At 35.1% G+C, this 21,055-nt stretch overlaps 1 long non-coding RNA gene across 1 annotated transcript; it reads right to left on the bottom strand.

Moving 5' to 3' along the window:
* Nucleotides 1-378: 378 nt before the first annotated feature.
* LOC116668555 lies at nt 379-20,902 on the bottom strand. Its single transcript, XR_004325691.1, has 3 exons — nt 20,792-20,902; nt 20,582-20,683; nt 379-3,507 (listed from the first exon to the last, which is right to left on the bottom strand). It is a non-coding gene; the product is annotated as an uncharacterized LOC116668555 (long non-coding RNA).
* Nucleotides 20,903-21,055: the final 153 nt, after the last annotated feature.

Below are 21,055 nucleotides of genomic sequence, written 5' to 3'. Positions count from 1 at the left end.
TCCCCCAAAAAGGCACTCCATATTTTCATTTGTTTAGTTTAGACCCTGATCATTTATTTCTTCTATTATGGTAACAGCCACCTAAAGTGTCTCCTTGACTCTCAAAGCATTCACCTTAATCCAGTGAGTCTTTTTCTCTGATGAGCATAGGAACATTTACTCGGTCTACAAAAAATGTACATATGCTCTTACACAGGACAATTTGCCTACGATTTAAAAATAATCATATATCCATGAATCCCATTCTTAATCCTCCTAGCAGTTCCTGGACCCTGGGTTAATAGTTCCTACACTAACCTAGTCTCAAAACTTCTGCCAAAATAATTACAAAGAAGGAAATCTGTTGTGACCCTATTCTGTATGAGAAAATTCAAAACTTTTGGTGCAGCATGTAAGGTCTGTCATGATGTGAACACCCCTCATTCTTCAGTCTCTGATTTGCCACCCATCCTTTCTTCTCTTTTGATCTACATTAAATTCCTGGAGATTAACTGCCCGGTAATTTCACTGCTGTAGCCAAACCATTCTCCCTGCTGGATATGTCCTCTCTGTTTATCACCCGGACACCTTAAACTCGCGTTTCAAGAGGAGTTTAGGCATATTATCCATGAAACCTTACCAGATTCCCTTCTTTCACCTCTATCCTCTGCCTGGATTAGCTGTCATTCCCATAAGTACCCTCTCTTCCAGAATGGACCTGCAGATTTTCACACAAACTCCCCAAATCTGTGAATGATTAACTAGAAGCGTCCTGTGCTTGGCTTGGGAGGAGAGTGTGGAATTGCTAAGATGGAAAAAAGTATCCCTTTCTTCCTCCCTTCCCACAAGGAGAAAAGAGAAAGTTAGTGACCACTTTCTAACAGCAAACACTGCTTTCCCAGAAAGCCGATGTGTGATTCACAAGGTTCCCTTCCTGCCTTCCCTAATTATGTGATCAAGGATGGGAAGAAAGTTGAACAGGGATAGTTCTACTGCATCTAAGTCCTTCAAGAGTTCTCTCTTCTAATTCTTAGCAGCAGCCTTGAGCATGGGGTCTACCAACAGCCTTTGTGTATTCAAATATCTTTGTCATTCGACTCAAAAGCTTCCCTTCTTTGTTCCTGGCTCATTAAGCTCCTTGTTAATGTAGATTTTTCCCTCTGTCTATGACATGTCTCTCCACAAAGCTCATCTCTAACTCATGATGTTGGATGTTGAACACACACTAGACTATCCCACTCTACTGCTCTATTCTTTCCTACAAGCATCCACGCACACATGCTTCTGTCCTCCCTAGGTTAAAAATCCCAAATCTCCCATGCATAGTAACTTCTGTCAGATTTGTTCTATTTTCCCAGATTTTTCAAACATTCATGAACCAGCCATGGAATATACTAAACTCAAACCCAGATCCTTGCTATAGAAAGCTATTAGAGTATTTGCAAAATGCAATGTAATTATCATCTGTTTGACGGAGTATGAGCTCAGTAAGGTTGACAACTTCATTTATTCTTGACATCTTAGAGCATACAGCACATGATTGGCAGACCGGGATTAGAATAGTGGTTAGAAGCACAATGTTAGGAAAATTAATTAGGATAATGACTACAAAACCAGTGTCTGGTACATAGTGAATATTCAGTAAATGTTTGCTTATTATTATAGTTGGCAATGATTAAATGTTTGCTGATTGTCAAGGATAAACATAAAAGAAAAGCCTAAAAATATTTTTCATCTCTTACAATTATTATATAATTCTAACAATATCCAAAACATATTTTCTTCTGGCTCCAGTTTCCAGATTTGTTATGTTTTTTCAAACTCCAGGTGTCCATGTGTCTTAAACAAAGACATTTCTCGGTAGGCATTCTTACAAAATAGAAGAGTCTCACTATGAATTACAAAAATGTAATAGCCTACACCTTTTTACAGCTGGGCACAATTTCCTGAGGCCATACAGTGTGTACTGCACACTGACATTCTTAAAATCATGTCACTAAAGTATTAACAGCCTCAGGCAAGGGAACAAATGGAAATTTATGATGCATCTAAGAAATACAGAGAACTGGAGATTTTATGATAACAGTGTGAATACTGTGGACCAACTTAGCAAATATTCATGTATCTGATCCTGAGAACTACTTAGACACCCATGGGAATGCAAAGCAGGACATATTTGGGTGGCCTGATCAATGTTTTAATAATTTTATATACTGTTGATATAGACCAGAATTGTGATTTTTTTGTGACCATGTTTTATCTTTAGCAGAATAATCTTTTCAAAAAATTTCTGTAAAAATTTACATACAGTTCCACTATATGAAGGTAAGTGTGTGAGACTTTCCTAGGTTCTTTTTGCTTTTATTCCTGCTTCCTAAGAACTCATTCTACATATATCTCCCAGAGTTAATCAGATTACCTTCTTTGACTACTTATAACTGTCCAATAGGTTTGTTATGCACACAGAGAAAAAAAAAAAAAAGCAGACATCTTACTCTGTCCTGTAGAGCCCCATGAGATCTGGTCCCTGCCAACGTTTCTAACTTCATCTCATCCCATCTACCCAGTATCTACAAGCTATGGGCATCTTCACTTATCTTCTCTATCCTTCCCAGCTCCAAAATTTGTTCAGAATTTTGCACTGGTGCTTTTCTCTGCCTGAAACACTCTTCCACCTAATTTGTGCATAGCTGAGGTATTCCTGTAAGTGCATTCTTTACTTAAATGTCACCTCCTCAGAGAAGTCTTTCTTAACCATCAAAATAGCATAGTCACCCAGTCATACTCAATCACAGTGACTTACTTTGCCTCTCCGCATGGTACTTACCACCAGCATCTTCTCATTTTTAAAAATTTTTTTATTATGTCTTCCTCCACTAGAATGTATATTCTAGGAGAACAGGAACCTTATCTCTTTTTTCCACTGGTCTAGCAATGGTATCTTCAACAGTGCCTGGCATAGTGGGTACTGATAGAAGGAAGGAAGGAAGGAAGGAAGGAAGGAAGGAAGGAAGGAAGGAAGGAAGGAAGGAAGGAAGGGAGGAAGGGAGGGAGGAAGGGAGGAAGGAAAAGTGGGACTTACTCTGTGCACATCTTTCCCTCCTTGCTTTTATTTTCCTATCTATAAATTCCCCCAGATTCTATCAAACACTCTGAAGAATTTGATAAATACACACCTCTTTCAATTCCCCCCATATTCTCAGCAACAGACCCCCAGCCCTCTACATACAGAAATGCTAAGTTTACATGTTGAGAGGAAGTGTAGTTCCCATCTTAAGACACAGCATCCACAGCCATGTACGCCCATCGCTTCTCTTCTATATGAAAACATTTTCTGTTATGTAAACACGAGTTTTCAACCCTCTCAGCAGACAAAGACTGCGATCGTTGTCAGTAGTCTCGTCTTCACACATTAAGGATAATGAGACATTGATTTGCTCCCAGAAGCTCAGTGTGTTCCTTTAGCTTTACTGAGATAGCAGCATGTAGAAGGAAACCAGATGGCTGTGAACAGGAGGAGGGATGGCTCTGGAAAATAAAGTTGGATCCATGCAAATTCTGTGAGAAATACTGAATATTTGCAGATAAATTTCTTTTTTACTCCTGTTTCCAGTTACATAAATTTTCAAGATATATATGATAGCTCCACTATTATCATATTTTAAAAAATCATCCTAAACACATAATGGGACTTTATTCAGAAAAGAGTGCAAAGCACTTGACTGATTATGATATATTTCTGTTTTTCAACACTCCTGCAATCCAGAAGGGGAGCTGAAATCATGCACACATTCATTTTTAGATCCTCTTGGCCTCCTTTTAACCCGACAACCTTAGGTAACTTATTGTCTCTTTACCACATTTTGTTCTTCCATAAAATAAGGTGATCAATAGCTCTGCTTTCTGGCTGCTGTAAGCTGTAAGCAGGCCAAAATAAGTATCTAGCTATCATCCAAGATGGGGCATACAGCAGATGCTCAAAAAATACTAAAGAACTCCCGGTGTTGAGATGAAGTAGAAACATCGAACACTGAAGTCCTGATGTCATAATAAATTTTAAATTTCCAAATTTCTCGATTTCTAGTTCAGGAGCACAACTATCTCAGCTCTTTAACTATGACTGGCTTCCTTACAACAAGCTAGCCCCCATCCAACCTCCTTCCTTAAGGAATATGAACTATTTTTAGAGTATACTGAACCCTGCAAACTGTAATCAATTTTGTTCCATTAATTATGATGTTTTTATTAGTATTCTTTCCATCAAAAGAAAATCTCTCCACCTGCCATCTTTGGTTCCATAATCTCATTCTCTCTCAAGAGCCCACATATTTTTGTCTTGCTTCTTAAGTTCTTCCTCTTTACTTGATCCCTTCCAGGATTCAGAAATTCTGTAACACTTCCCTCTTTAAACAAAATTCATGAGCCCATATACATTCCTCGCTATTTTCCTACCTTTCTACTCCCCTCCAAAGGAGAACTTTTGGAGTTGGCTGCACAGTTACTGTTTTTCCTTCCTTTTCTCGCATCTCATTTGCTCTTCAGTCTTCTCCGATGTGACTTTTGATCCCACCGTTCCACTGGAACATCTCTTGTTAGCCTCACCAATGATCTTCAAGCTGCCATTCAGTGAAGCACTTACAAATCTCTTCTGAACTTATTAACAACATTTGACATATTTGTCAATATTTTCCTGCCTTTAGCTTGACTTCTGTGGCACCCAGCTTGAGTCATTCTCCCACCACCTCTCTAAATATCTCCGCTCAGTACCTTCAGGCAGCTTCTCTTCTGTCTGATCTCTAAATGTGATAGGTTGCATTGCTTTGTTCTAAGTCCTCTTCTCTCTGTCTTCACTCTTGTCCTAACAAAACTTATCTACCTCCTTGACTTTCACACTATTCATATTGACTTCCAAATTTAGATCGCAAACACAAAAGTACAATGTGCAAGAACATATGGGTAAAGTAAACAGAAATGGTAACTCTAAGAGAAAAATCAAAGAAAATATTCAAAATTAAAACATTGTAACAGAAGTGCAGAATGCTTTTTATGGGTTTAGCAGTAGATTCACCAGAGGAAAAAAAAACCAGTGAGCTTGAAGATAGGTCAACGCAAAAAGAAAATAATGAAAACAGAACAGACCATCCAAGAGCCAAGATTTGTAATTTCAAAAGATATACATACCATAGATATAATTAGAATGCCAGAATACCAGGAGAAGAAAGAGAGCACAGAGTGAAAGAAAGAGTTGAAGCAATAATGGCTGAGAACTTTCCAAAACTCAATGACAGACACCAAACCACAGATCTAAGAAATACAGAAAACACCAAGCAAGACAAATACAAAATAAACAAACAAAAAATTTTAAACACCTAAACATATCAGAATCAAATAGCAGAAAATCAAAGGCAAGGTAAAATATTGAAAGAAACCAGAGAAGAAAAATACTTCATGTAAATAAAAACAAGGGTCAAAAATTACAGCCAATTTCTTAGCAGAAGCCACGCCAACAAGAAGAAAATAAACAAAACATTTGAAGCATTAAAGAAAAAAATCAATAGCCTAGAATTCTATACTCATGGAAATTATTTTTCCCAAAATGAAGGACAATAAAGACTTTCTTGGAAATTCATTACTCAAAACCTGCTCCACAAGAAATGTGCAAAGAAATTCTTCAGGCAGAAGGAAAACTTGGTCAAAAACTTTGATCTTTATAAAGAACGGAAGCATACTGGAAAAGGCAAAAATAGCATCTCTTTATTCTTCACTGATCTAAAAATAACTGTGTAAAGTAACAGAGAAAAATAACAATGTATTAGGTAATTATGGAATATGGAGAGGTGAAATGAATGACATCAATGCTCCACAGGATGGGAGGGAGTAATCGGGAGTCATACTCTGTTATAAGGCTGTTATAAGGTATCCTAAGAGATGAAATCTAAATAACACTTTCTTATCACATTCATCCTGTACTGCCTGCAGAATAAACCTCAGCCTCATTAGTGTAACAGGCACGGATCATCAGTTTAGCTCCATGCCTGTCTTTTTGGCCTCAACCACAAGCAGCCCATGATTTAGTCATATGGAGTAATTGTAATTCTCTGAGCATAATGAATAATTCAGTATCTTTATCCATGCTGATTAGTTTGCCTAGAACATCCTCCACTCCTTGTCACAAATCGCTTTTATATGTTTTAAAAACTACTTATCCTTCTATTTAAAAAAAAAAGCTCATGTAACATTGCTAGGCACAGATGTATAAGGTTAATGACCTCAAAGTAAAGGAAGAGTATTCCTAAGACTGCTTGAAAATTTCTTACTGAATGTTTGGAAACTCTTCTCAATAAGATAAGAAAATATAGAAAAGAGGCAAACATTAGAAGAGATTCTGAATTTTGTTTTGATAACTCTGGGTTTGAAGAGCCTAGGAGACTTTCTAGCCTTTGGCAAACACAGAATTGTTCAAATTTGGCAGTTAATTACATTGAGTTGATAATAGAAATGTGGTGTAGATAACTTTAGACAGAGACAAAAAAAAAATAGAGAATGTACAAATAAACCCTCAGATATTTTCTATGTGTTAAAGAGGAAGAAAACCAAAAATCTTCTTGTCATAGAAACAAATGGAGAATGTTTCCAAGAAGGTAAATTTGGTCAATGGTTTGAGTGCTGGACAGAGATTAAAGGTGACGCTGAGACCTGGGCTCTCAGTAGGAATACGAGACATAAATTCCCCACCCCTACCACATATCGCTTTCTTCGGTGACCCACATGACATAGTGATTCTGATCGATCCATGTGGTTCTAAGTAGGAGTTACTCCATCTCTCACTTCAACCCTAAAAGCATGCCACTGGTCCCAGCAATTTATTCAGAAGCACACACAATCTGAGTTGAACCAATGGGATTCTCCCTCATACATGATAGCAGTAGCTATCAGGAATGAGACTTCTTCATTCTCTGGGACTTGAAAATTGCAAAAAGACTTGTAAATTGTGATATGGCAGGGGTCACCCTGCCACAGCAGAAAGATTTTCTGAGAGGGACACATTTTAACTCTGATGGTAACTTCAGCTTTGTAGGTTGTTTTTTTTTTAATTTGTTTGTTTGTTTGCTTTATTTGTTTTTTAAGGTAAATATACTTTTTATTTGCAACAAATGAATATAGTTTCTGTCTAGGATGAATATAGCTTCTGTCACTTGTACCTGCAGAAGTCGTAAGTAAAATAGATCATTGTACTTCAAGAGAAGAGTTTCAACACAGTGGCTAGAATGAAATTCACACACTTGCTGAATAATTAACGAAGAGAGAGAAAATGGAACTAGCAAGAATATGGCACTCTTTAAAGACTTTGGGCAATAAGTGGGAGAAATTGTAAGGAGAAAGCAAGCAAAAAGCATGTTCTGGGAGTTTTTTCAAGAACAAATTTTTTTCTTAGGAACAAAAAAATTTTAAGAACAAAAGAGATCTGAGAACACTTGCAGACTGAGGATAGGGACTGGAAAAAAAATGAGACTGAAGGTGCAGAAAAGAAAGGGAGATGGATGCACTTACATTTATATTGTCAAGAAAGGCTTTTTTTGGAGGCAGCAACTTCTGATAGAAGGCACTAGAACCGTTTTCAGAGTGACAGTCACCTTTCTCAATTTGATTGATGGAAACAATTTCACAAGTAAATGTGAACAGAAAGGGAAAAAAGGCAATTCAGGAAGTGGGAAAAGGTGAGGGAGATACTCTAATGTCAAACTATGATAACTAGCTCATCATTTTAAAAGCCATGTTTTATTCTACATTTAAGGTGTATGTTTTGAATCTTTAACTAGTAGTAATTTTTTAAGGCCAGGAACCTTACCTAAAACATTCTGATTTTCATTTGAGAATCATGCTACAAACAGATGTGTAATACATAGTTTTAACATTCTTTTTAGGGTCTATGATCTGAAAGACTAGAAAAAACTATACTGTAACAGTATATATACTCTATCCAATACAATTACATTAACAGGTGAAGAATTAATAATACTCCTACATTCAGTGCAATGATGAAAAATCAAAGCTTCTGGACATAAGTTTCTTTCTCTGTCAGAACTTTTCTGTTCTCTCCACCCTCTTCGCATATAAAACTCTTTTATAACATCTTATTCCAAATGTATAGGAAGCCAAGTAGTGAGTTTGCTCAAGAACTTCCTTGATAGGAACCTAAAATAAAGAGAAGTTTGTGTTGTTTCTATTTGTGTGTTTGTGTGTTTTAATAATTGCAGCCCAGAAACTGAGCATAGCAAGTGTTCACATGCTATTTATTGTTTGAATGAGAAAAACAAAGGAATAATGTGATTGAATATGAATGATTAAGTCACACAGTCAGTTCTCTCATTTGCTTTTCCCTGGATATCGAAAACTTCAAATTCTGGTTCTTTTTTATAAACTATGTATGGCTTATTCAGAGTATATTAAAGCAAAACTAGGCATTTTCCATCAATAAGCAATGTAGAATCTCACTATGTTAACTGCTTCTATTTAAAACTTCAAATTGGCTTGCTTCTATAATGTCTACACTTCTATGTGTGTGTGTGTATATATATATATACATATACATACATATACACACACACACACATATATATATAGTATCTGTTTTACATCTGCCATATTCATCCTTATTACCGACATTCTGTATTTATCTTCAGATTCCCAGACTGCCATTTTGGATGAAGAGAGGTGCAGGTATCTATTTACTACAGGACTATATGAATTAAGAGTACTTAAAATGCTAGCTCTCAATCCAGTTGGTCAGGGGAGGTGCCAGGATGGAACACACATTGAAATGAATGCAGAGTCCGTGAATCTGCTCTGTCATAAATCCTCTCGCTGCCTAGTTCTTATCAATCTAATATTATTATATTCAGAAAACTCACAGATTAAGATTTACATATTAAACAGCAGTCCAAGGCATGTTTTCAGATGTCATCATATTTCAGACAGTGTTCAAATGTATTTGTTTTCTTAAACAACACCTAACTTCTTAATAGTTAAAAAAAAAGATATTTGTTTATACTAGAGAAAAAAGTGTTTGGATTATATTGCACAATATAAAGAGTTTACTTAATGTATCTTTGAAATTTTGGATTTTCAAAACACATAATCATCAAAATACAAAACCAAAATGAATTGGATGTCCAATAAGACATATATGTGGCTTTGTTACCACTACCTCAATGTTTAACGTGCACTCTCACTTCTTAACTCGTTTTGTGAGTGCCAGAAAAGTTCTGACACCAAACCTAACAAGAACATTGTAAGAAGAGAAAATTACTAACCAATTTACTTTATGAACAAGAACGCAGTTATCCTTAACAAAATGTGAGCAAGCTGAATCAAACAATAATAAAATGAGTGCTACCTCATAACCAAGTAGAGGTTTTCTTAGGAATGAGAAACAGATTCAACATTAGAAAATTAATATAATTCAGCAGCTTAATAGAACAAAAGAAAAATCACTGGATTATCTCAGTGGAGGCAGAAAAAGCAACACCTATTCAAGAAAAAAAATTTCCTCACATAGGAACAGAAGGGGAAATGTCATCAATTGGGTTATTTTTTAAATGGGAATAAATGTTTTCTGTATGCCTAATCTTTAGATTAAAAACATACAGCTGTTTCAGGTAAAAAAAAAATATGTATTATATATATATATAATATATATATCTGCAAAATGCTTATAGCTGATATTAAAGTTCATGGTGAAATACTGACTTTTTCCCCCTAAGACTGAGAACAAGGTGAGAAAGCCCACCATTAGTATTTTTATTTACCATGTTATGGAAGGTCCTAGCCAATAAAATTTTTCAAAAAGAAAAAAAAAGGCATAAAAGTCATAAGGTAAGAAGCAAAACTATATTCACAAAAGAACTTGGTGTTTATAAAAATAATCACAAGGAACCTATCAAAAAAAAAAACAAAAACCAAACACTACTAGAACTAACAGGCAACTTTAGCAAAGTCACAGTATACAAAGAACAATCGTATTTTTATTTGCTAGCAAAAAACACCCAGAAATTAAATTAAACTAATAAAATATAAAACAACAGCAAAACAAAATATCTAGGAATAAATTAACAAAAATGTGAAAGCTCTCTATACTGAAAACTACAAAATAATTCTCAGAGAAATTGTAAATATGGACAAATGGAGAACTATACCATGTTCATGGATTGGAAGACTCAATATTATTAAGATGCAAGCCTTCCTTCATTCTTCTAGCAACTACACAACCCCAGCGAAAATTTGTTGAAATATCCAAGCTAATTCAAAAATTTACATCCGAAGTATTTAGAATAGACAACACAATTTTGAAAAAGAAAAAAAGAAAACTGGAATACTTACATCACCTGATTTTGGGAATTACTCTAAAGCTATAGTAATCAAGGCTGTGTGGCTCTGGCATCAGGACAGATACAAAGGCAAATGAACGGGCTAGAGAGACCTCAAGGAGACCTCCACATGTACTCAACTGATCTTCAACCATGTTGCCAAGGTAGTACAATGGGGGAAGGCTGGCTTTTTTTTTTTTTTTCTTTTCATTTGTTTTGTTTTCAGCAAATCTTGCTAGAACAATTTGATATCTCTATGTAAAAACATCTAACCTAGACTTTGGCCTTAAGCCACTTACAAAAATTGCTTTGAGACTGATTATGGTCCTAAATGTAAAAGCTAAAATTATTAGGCTTCTAAGGAAATACAAGAGAACATCCTCATGACTTTGGATTAGGCAATGATTTCTTATACCAGGTTAAAAAGTGCTAAAATAAGGAAAAAAATGGACTTGAATAACCCAACAAAGTAATAGGCAAAAGATCTGAAAAGACATTTCACTAATGTGGATATGTAACTGAAAATAAGCACATGAAAAAATGCTAAGCACCATAAGTCATCCTGAAAATACAAATTAAAACCACTGTAAGTTACCACTATGCAACCACTAGAATGGCTAGTTTCTTTTTAATGACAATGCCACGTATTTAGGAGGGGAAGAAACAGTTGGAACTTCATATGTTGCTAATGGAATTGTAAAACGTAGTATCACTCTGGAATTCTCTTAGGCAATTTATTTTAAGCCTAAACATACAGCTATCCAGCAATTCCAATTCAGGATATATAAAATATATACAACCAAAGTGACTTGTAAAAAAATGTTTATAGCAGCCTTACTTATAATAGTCAAAAAAATGGAAGCAACCCAAATGAACAAAAAAATAAACAAATCATGTATATCCAAACAATGGAATACTACTCAGCAATACGCTGATAACATGGATTAATCATTATACAGAACAAAAGAAACCAGACACAAAAGATAACTTATTATATTTCCAATTATATGAATTTTACAACAACAGAGGCTAAGCTATGCTGATGATCTCAAAATGTTAATGTTTGCTTCTGGGTGAGATGAATTGGCTGAAAAGGAAAACAAAGGAAGTTTCCGGAGTGATGGAAATTTTCTATATCCCTATATGAGCGCTAGTTTCATGTATATATTTACCAAAACTAATTGAATTGTACACTTAAAATCTATACATTTCACATGTAAATTATGAATCAACAAAGTAAATAAAATTAACTTTACCTTGCCCATATCTAAATGTCTTCAACATTTTTCTTACAGCATTATTCTTAGATAGGTTTCATGTGACTGCTAGTACATTTTGAAAACTCCTGCACTCGAGATAGGACTTGAAAACTAGTTGTCTGGCTCCAAAGGTCATATTCAGTACAGCATGGAAGAGAAATTTAGCAACTTTATTCTTTAATTCAGCCATAACTAGACATTAAACAGAAGTCAGAAACTTCAAGCCAGAATTTCTCATGTACTAAGAAATAGTAAGAGTGTTTTTGGAAGACAAACACTCACTAGCCATTATGCCTTGTTAGCAGTTAGGGGAAAAGTTAGCAAATAATTATGCTAGTCGCTACTCATTTAAATCTATTTGTATTTTGTATCTTTAATGATGGCTTCCTGTCCTGTTTCCGTTCTTCCTTCTTTGATCTGAACTTATCAGAAACACTGATATTTAAATTTGTAAAAGAGAGAGAAAGAAGAAATCACAGAAGACATCTAAAATATTTAAAGTTTTCTAACTTCTTATGCTTTCTGGAAGAACAAAAAAATCAAGTAAGAATTACATTGAGGATATCATTTACAATATGAGAGAAAACAACCATGCATGTGTTTTATGAACGGTGACTATTTTCAGGGCAGATAAACTACTGAGAAATTAAATTCTGTAATATTCAGGAAAGATAAAAATTTTTTAAAGAAAATAATAAAAGTGTTAGAAGGCAAAGCAATTAATGTGTATAGCCAAAGAATTTCAATAATTTTGGCTTGCATTTCTAATCTCAGACTGCTAGACCACACTTCCACAGCCCGTGGAATATAAAATCAATTAAAATTCATTTTGTGTCATATATATTTAGTCTAAATTACACTATTAAGCCAAATGTTTAAATCTGTTTACTTTGCTACAAAAAAAGTCCTTTGGAAAAATCCTCAAATCTTTGAATTTATCACCCATTAGCTGCCAAGCAGCTGGTCAAGAAATGCTCAATAGTCCAAAAAACTTCTATTTTAGAAGCTATTCTCAGTCAACAGCTTTGCCTTGGGAATTCAATGTATCTGGAAAGTATCCCAATAATGGAACAGATGAACTATTTCTTTTTTCTCCTGCTTAGCGACAGGCAAAATCTAAAATTGTAAAAATGATTACCACCCAATTCTTAACAGATTATGATCCTGAAAATCATAACAAAACAAAATAACAACTTCACTCCTTCCAAATTTTCAGATTTCTTACTCTCTAACATTTGTGTAAATTCTTCCCAAATAAAAGCTTAAACCATATTCATGAGCTAAATGGCATGTTTTGGGGCTATATAGTCTTACACATGAATTTAGCAATTCCTTTACATGAAGAAATATATATTCTCTTAAGCAAGTTTCTGTATAGTTAGCCCAAAATTTTGCATTTTATTCTCATTGAAGGGTTATCTTCATCTCTGCATGGTTATTGATGTGTTTAGAACATTTACATTCAATGTAATTATCAACATGGTAAAATGGGTAAATCTACCATCTTATTGCTTGTTTTTCATTTGTCACTTCTGTCCTTTATTTTTTTTTCCCCCTCTTTTCCTGCCTCCTTTGGGACAGACTGAATTTTTATTTTATTTATATCCATTATTCGTTTATTATTAAAATTATTTTATGTTTTAGTGGCTACTCTAAAGTTTGCAATATTTATCTTTTACTTATAGTCTACTTTAAACTAATATTGTATCATTTACTTATATTGAAAGAGACTTACAATTAACATTTCTGCTCCCCACCAACTTCATGCTCATTGTCCTAGCGCTATCATACACATAATTTCTGTATATGTTTTAGCACCACAAGACATTTTTATTATTTTTGCTTTGAATAATTATCTTTTAAAGAGCTTTTAAAAAATTAGATGAACTGTCTTGTGTATTTATTGGCATAATCACCACTGCTGGCACTTTCATTCCGTTGTGTAGATGCAAATTTCATTCTGGTATCTGGTATGTTTTCACTTTGGCCCATTAAGAACTTTATTATTTCTTCTAATTCAGGACTGTTGGCCACAAAAGCTCTTTTGTTTATCTGCAAAAAATCTTTACTTCATCTTCATTTTTGAAAAGATACTGTTTATAGTTATAGAATTCTAGACTGACAGATTTTTTTCTTCCAGAACATTAAAAATGTCATTCTACTAGTTTCCGGCTTGCAGACTTTCAGATAAGAAGTGGGCTGTCTGTCTTGTCCTTGTTCCTCAGAATATAATGTGCCTTTCCCCCCCTCTGATTACTTTTATGATTTTTTTTCTTTATTAGTGGTTTTCAGCAATTTGATTTTTATGTACCTTGTTGAATTTTTTTTTAATGTTTCTTCTACTTGGGTTGATTAAACCTCTTGAATTTCTGTACTTAAATTTGCCATCAAATTTGAAACATTTTTCAGTCATGATTTCTTCAAATACATATTTGTGTCCATCACCTTCTGCATATCCTCCTCTCTCTAATAAATCAAATATATTCAATATTTTCCCTGAGGTCATTGGAGTTTTATTCATTTTTTTCTGTGTTTCGTTTGGGAGTTTTTATTGCTAAATTTTCTGCAGTGTCTAATCAGTTAATTATTACTGGTAAGATTTTCATTTTAGATATTATCATTTTCATCCAGATGTTCCCTCTGGGTCTTTTTTATATATTCCATTTCTCTTCCCATCATGTTCATATTTTCCTCCATCCTCTTGTACTTAGAGATAATTATAAAAACTGTTTAAGATCACCATCTGCCAAATCCATTATGTCTGTCATTTTGATCTGTTTTTAATGACTGATTTTTCCTTCTGCTTCTTTGAATGCCTGTTTTTTATTGGATGCTGAACCTTCTGGGTGCTAGATTTTGTTGTGCTCCTTTAGATAATAAAGGGTGACATTATGATACATAATTAAATTACTTGGGATCAGGTTGAAAGTTTTAAGGCTTGCTTTTCAGGCTTGCTGGTGTGGATAAAGTACACTAGCTAGTCTATAGTTAATATAGAACTACTACTAAGGCATAAACACATTAGAAGATTCTAACTGATGTTCTGTGTATTAAGGGCTTCCCACTTGGTGGGTGGAAACACAAATTATTTCCAGCTCTTCGTGTGCATTGGCGGTTGTCAGGTTTTACTGCTTTTCAGCTCCAACCCCTTCTGCCTCTATCCCTAGCCTTCAGGAATTTCCTCTCACACGTGTGCAAATCAAACTCAATGAAAGACTCTGACTATCTCAGAGACTTTCTCTTTGCAGCTCTCCCCTCTCTGATTTCTGCCCTGAAAGTTCTATTCCTCTGTGACTCCTTAAATTCTGATCTCTGGTCTCCTGAGCCCAGTGAAATCACTGGGTTCTGCTTGAGTTCCTCTCCATGTGCTCTGGCCCATGAGCAGTAAGGTGTGGCACTCATAGAACTCATCTCATTTGTTTTTCTTTTCTCAGTTGCTCCTTTTTTCAATACCTGAAAATAGTTGTCTCATACATTTTATCTAGTTTTCTAGTCATGGAATGCAAGGGAGTAGATCTGGTTTCTGTTGTTCCATTATGCTCAGAAGTTCTAGCTTACTAATTATGATTCCAACTGCTTCTATTTCTATTTTTCATGCCCTTTAAAATTTCAATTTAATCATTATATTTTTATTTTCAGAATTTATCATTTTTCTTTTTCAAAATTTCCCCTTTTCATAATGCATTATCTTCTTTTCAGGGCTAAAATGACATTTTTGTTTAATCTAGTTCTTCAGATTCTTGGGAGGCTAAGTTTGCTTATTCCTACCACTGTGCAGTCATTGTTCATGCTTTGCTTAATGCCTTCATCAGTGTTTTCAAAGGAAATTTAGAGGCTGCCTTAGAGATTATTGACATTATGCCTTCTTAACCCAGAAAGCCATTTTGGTAATTTTACCAGGTAATCAATTATGTTATTCCTTTACTAAAGACAATATAAATTCACCTATTTACCAAATAATGTAAGTGGTATCCACGGGATTTAAATCTATAGAGATGACTGAGTGACGACATGAAGAGTCTAATGCCATTGAAAGATTTTTATTACATACATTTCTCAATAGAAGGGGGCACACAAACCACACAGAGCCAAGTGGAAAGCACCAGGTTTTGGTCAAGAGGCAGGAGGAGGAGTGAGGGAGAAAGCCCTGGCCAGAGCCTTTGTTGGGATTTCTGCGGGAAAGGCAAGGCAGTACTGGGGAAATGGCATACTACCAAACTGGCTACTTTCAATAATTCTGGTGTGCTTTGGGCTACAGGGGTGGTCTCTGCTTGCCTGGCATCTGGGTTGCTTTCCCTAAATCATAGCATTTACACAAAGGGTCATAAGCTCAAATGACTGCAGGGGAGCAAAGGAAAACACAAAAGTGTGATTAGGACAACAGGTGCTGAACCATTTGTATCTACACCAAATGTAACAGTCACTTAGCTGCACCGTACAGAACCAACCCCAACTCCCCAGGGCCACGTGTCACCAGTTCACAACGTCTGCTTTACACACCATCATCATACAAGAAAAGTTAGTATCAACGAGCAATTCCTCATCCCTAAGAATTAAATAATTTTAGAAAAATCACTAATGAGATTTCTACTGCAGGGTCTCTGATTCAGAATAAATACGTGACAGAAGTAATGGTATGGGAACATGTGAGGAGAGCCACATCATTTTTTATTTAAATGGCTTCTTTATTTAATAATATTTGATAAGAATCTTTAATTAGCCTTTCTAACCTCTGCTTTCACTAGCAGCAGTAAATTGAGCAAGCAGTCTGTCATTTGAGTAGATAAGCCTTAAAACAAGAACAAAGCAAGAATCAAACTGTATAATCTACTGCATTAAGAACACTTATGACCGCAGTTAATGGAATGTAAAAACAGTACTGCAATTTGGAAGCATTACCAATCTCTAACATTTTTAAAGTAACATTAATTCATTCAACAAATTTTGACTAAGTACCTGCTACAGGCCAGGCAGTGTTCTAGATGCCGGGAAATAAAACCTGAGTAAGAACTCCTTGTGATGCTCAACAAATGAATTTATCACTCAATTATCTGCATTTTAAACAGTAAATACTAAAAGTAAATTTTGTATAGGATCAAATTAGGTAAATTTTGCAAAGAAACACCAATAACTATGTTTTGTCAATATTCAAAATCTATTTTGGGCATTTTCTCACTTTTTACAAGGAGAATAATACACATCCTGAGTGCTTTGTATGTTTTATCTTAGACATCAAATAAGACAGTGAATGTAAAACACTTTAAAAAGAACAAAATGCTATAAAAATATAAGAGATATTATCATTGACTATTTCTTGCTTTGGTTAGGCATGATGGAGAGCTATAAATAATTTTTAACATATCAAATAACAACAATATCAAATTGAAAATAACTGACATTTTAATGGTAACTGAGTAATGTACTCATAATATGGCAAGTTAGGATGCAATTCTTTTATTTTAACCTGACCTGTGTCCTCAGAGATTTAATTTAATTGGTCTGCTGTGGGCTTTTAGGAGTCAGGAGATTTCATGAGCACTCTGGGTGGTTAAATTTTTTAATTTAATAAAAATTGAATATATGAGGTGAGCAACATGATGATTTGATATACATATACACAGTAAAATGATTAGTACAGTCAAGCTAATTAACATATCACATAGTTTTTATATATGTTATGTTATAAATATACAACTATATATAGTTACATATATAGTTGTGAGATATAGATACATACCCATTCATACATTTCACAATTTCTTTATCCATTCATCCACTGACAAATACTTACGTTGTTTCCTTATCTCGGTGACCGCATCTTTTTCATACTAACAATGAAATATCAGGGGAAAAACAGCAAAGAAACAATTCCTTTTAAAATTAAATCCAAAAAAATAAAGCACTTAGGAATAAATCTGACCAAGGAGGTGAAAGACTTACATGCAGAGAACTACAAAACATTGATTAATGAAATTAAATATGACTTAAATAAATGGAAAGATATTCCATGCTCTTGGATTGGAAGAATTAATATTGTTAAAATGGCCATACTACCCAAAACAATTTACAGATTTAATGTGATCTCTATCAAACTACCCAGGACATTTTTCACAGAACTAGAATAAATAATCCTAAAATTTATATGGAATCACCAAAGGCCCAGAATTGCCAAAGCAATACAGAAGAAAAAGAAAGAAGCTGGAGGAATAACCGTCCCAGACTTCAGACAATTACTACAGAGCTACAGTAATCAAAGCAGCATGGTATTGGCATAAAAACAGACATATGGATCAATGGAGCAGAGTAGAGAGCCCAGATATAAACCCACAGACCTACAGTCAATTAATCTTCAATAAAGGAGGCAAGAATATACAATGGAGAAAAGACAGTCTCTTCAGCAAGTGGTGTTGGGAAAACTGGACAGCAGCATGTAAATCAATCAAGTTAGAACACTCCCTCACACCATACACAGAAATCAACTCAAAATGGCTTAAGGACTTAAATATAAGACAAGACACCATAAAGCATCCAGAAGAAAACACAGGCAAAACATTCTCTGACAAACCTTACCAATGTTCTCCTAGGGCAGTCTATCCAAGCAATAGAAATAAAAGCAAAAATAAACAAATGGGACCTAATTAAACTTATAAGCTTTTGCACAGCAAAGGAAACCATAAGTAAAACAAAACGACAACCTACAGAATGGGAGAAAATATTTGCAAATGATGCAAGTGACAAGGGGTTAATTTCCAGAATATATAAACAGCACATACAACTTAATAACAAAAAAACAAACACCCAATCCAAAAATAAGGAGAAGTAGACAGAAGATCTAAACAAGCAATTCTCCAATGAAGACATAAAAATGGCCATTAGGCACATAAAAAAAAAAAGAGTTCAATATCACTATCAAAAAAATGCAAATCAAAACTACAATGAGGTATCAACTCATACCAGTCAGAATGGCTATCATTAAAAAGTCCACAAACCATAAATGCTGGAGAGGCTGTGGAGAAAAGGGAACCCTCCTATACTTTGGGTGGGAATGTAGGTTGGTGCAGCCATTATGGAAAATAGTATGGAGATTCCTCAAAAAAAACTAAAAATACACTTACCATACGATCAGCAATCCCACTCCTGGGCATCTATCTGGAGGGAAACTTAATTCAAAAAAGATGCATGCACCCAATGTTTATACCAGCACTATTTACAATAGGCAACATGGAAACAACCTAAATGTCCATCAACAGATGACTGGATAAAGAAGCTGTAGTATATTTATACAATGGAATACTACTCAGTAATGAAAAATAATAAAATAATGCCATTTGAAGCAACATGCGTGGACCTGGAGTATGTCATTCTAACAAGTAAGGCAGAAAGAGAAAGAAAAACAATATATGATATCACTCATATGTGGAATCTAAAAAAAAAGAAGATACAAATGAACTTATTTACAAAACAGAAACAGGCTCACAGACACAGAAAGCAATCTTATGGTTACCAGGCTGGGCGGAAGTGGGTGGAAAGGGATAAATTTGGAGTTAGAGATTTGCAAATACTAACTACTATATATAAAATAGATAAACAAACTGTATAGTACAGGGAACTAAATTCAATATCTTGTAGTAACCTATAATGAAAAAGAACATGAAAAAAATATGTGTATGTATATGTATGATTGAAACATTATGCTGTACACCAGAAATTGACACAACATTGTAAACAGACTATACTTCAATTAAAAAAAAAAAAATTTTACCATGACTCTTAGGAGGCTAACTGATGGGGAAGAGTGAGAGGAGAGAGGTGAGAACAAATTCTAAACATTTAGGAATAGATGTTCAATATCTTTTGGGAACACAATGTTTTCCTAGTGTTCTTTTGATATAATATATTATATCAATATATTTTCTGAGAGGCAGCATTATGTGAGTACTGAAGTTCTACTGACTCCTGTCTTCATTACTTTTTATACATACCATAAAAATGCTAATCAAAACATGCTCTTCTTTTCAGGATTTTTCCACAAGTTTTTATACATAAACAGAAACAAAACTATAAATATCAAGATGCAAATATTGTTTAAAAACACATAATATATATTCTTAGAAATAGAGACTGTAGGCTTACACTCTAAATCTATTGTTTGGCTAGCTGACACCAGGTTCTCTCTTAGAGTTGCTAAACAAGACAACAATAGACAATTACTTCAGGGGCTCTCTATTGACTTCAAAGTTGAGTGCAGTCCTCTGGCTCACCCCTAGGCCCATCAGTAGTTTTCTCCTTATTGCTAGTCTCGAAATTCTTAGTGATAACAACAAATCCCACAGTTCCAGCTATTACTATAACTCCATCCCCAAAACTACCAACCACTTAATTTTACCTCTCTCTGTATATGGCAAGACCTACATTTTTTAAATTGAGTAAGACGACGACTGTTATGAGAACTTTGAGGCCTTACTTTCCTACAGTCAGAATCATCACTCTATTGCGTGGAGATGTCACCATAGAAGAGGAGTCTGCCACAAAATTATGGCAAATGAAACTGGTATTCTGCACTCCCACTACAGCTGCTTCCCTACTCCCTTTCTAGGTATCTCTCCGTAATAAACACAATATTCCAAATATTAACCATTCCTCCCTATTTTAGGGCCTACCTGTTTTCCATTTTGTCTATGCCCTGCACTGTTTCTTAAAAACGGCATGACAGACCTTAATAAACATAAGAGGATGTTTATTCTCCAAACGCAGGTGCTTAGACTTGTAATAAAATTTAGAGGACATACAGTCTTCTTCCCGCACTAGAACTTCGGACTGTTAGATCCTAGAGGGTTGGCACCTACCTGTCTTCCTCATCCCGGCACACCCAGGGTTTAGCTTTAGTGCCTGACACAAAGTTTGTTATTAAACTGAATAGATGTGGCCGATAATCGGCAACCTAGTTCCATGGTTTAATTCTATTACACCACTTACCAAACTGCTGAAATCTGTTCACGGATTCCACTTCTCAACTGGATGCCAAGTTCCTCAAGTGCTGGGATCTTGTCTTTCTCACCAACTTGGTAAGTGTCCTATCTGTCGAAATTTAAAATGTGAAAGAAAAAAAGGACGAGAATCAACTTGGTAAGTCTCTGTCGAAATTTAAAATGTGAAAGAAAAAAGTACGAGAAATAACAGAATTACTTTGCAGGACACGCAGAAAACACTGACGCTAAAGCTCAGTGAAGATTCCAACTTCTTGAGCGTCAATCAAGCTTCGCGCGCAGGTTTCCTCAGCGAGTTAGGAGAGCGCCCGCCTCCAGCCCCGCTCATCGCCCCGCCCACTTCCGCTTCGCTCTTCTCCCGCCTCCCGGGGCCCTTGCTTCCGCCTCAAGCTGCCAGCTGGGACCTGGCATCCTACTATCTATGCCTGCGCTTGCGCTGCCTGACTAAAACTACGGAAGAAAA

This window comes from Camelus ferus, chromosome 14 (genome assembly GCF_009834535.1).
Source record: "Camelus ferus isolate YT-003-E chromosome 14, BCGSAC_Cfer_1.0, whole genome shotgun sequence".
NCBI classification, from domain to species: domain Eukaryota; kingdom Metazoa; phylum Chordata; class Mammalia; order Artiodactyla; family Camelidae; genus Camelus; species Camelus ferus.
The sequence above is the reverse complement of the archived record's forward strand: the minus strand, read 5'-3'. Positions and strand labels throughout refer to the sequence as shown.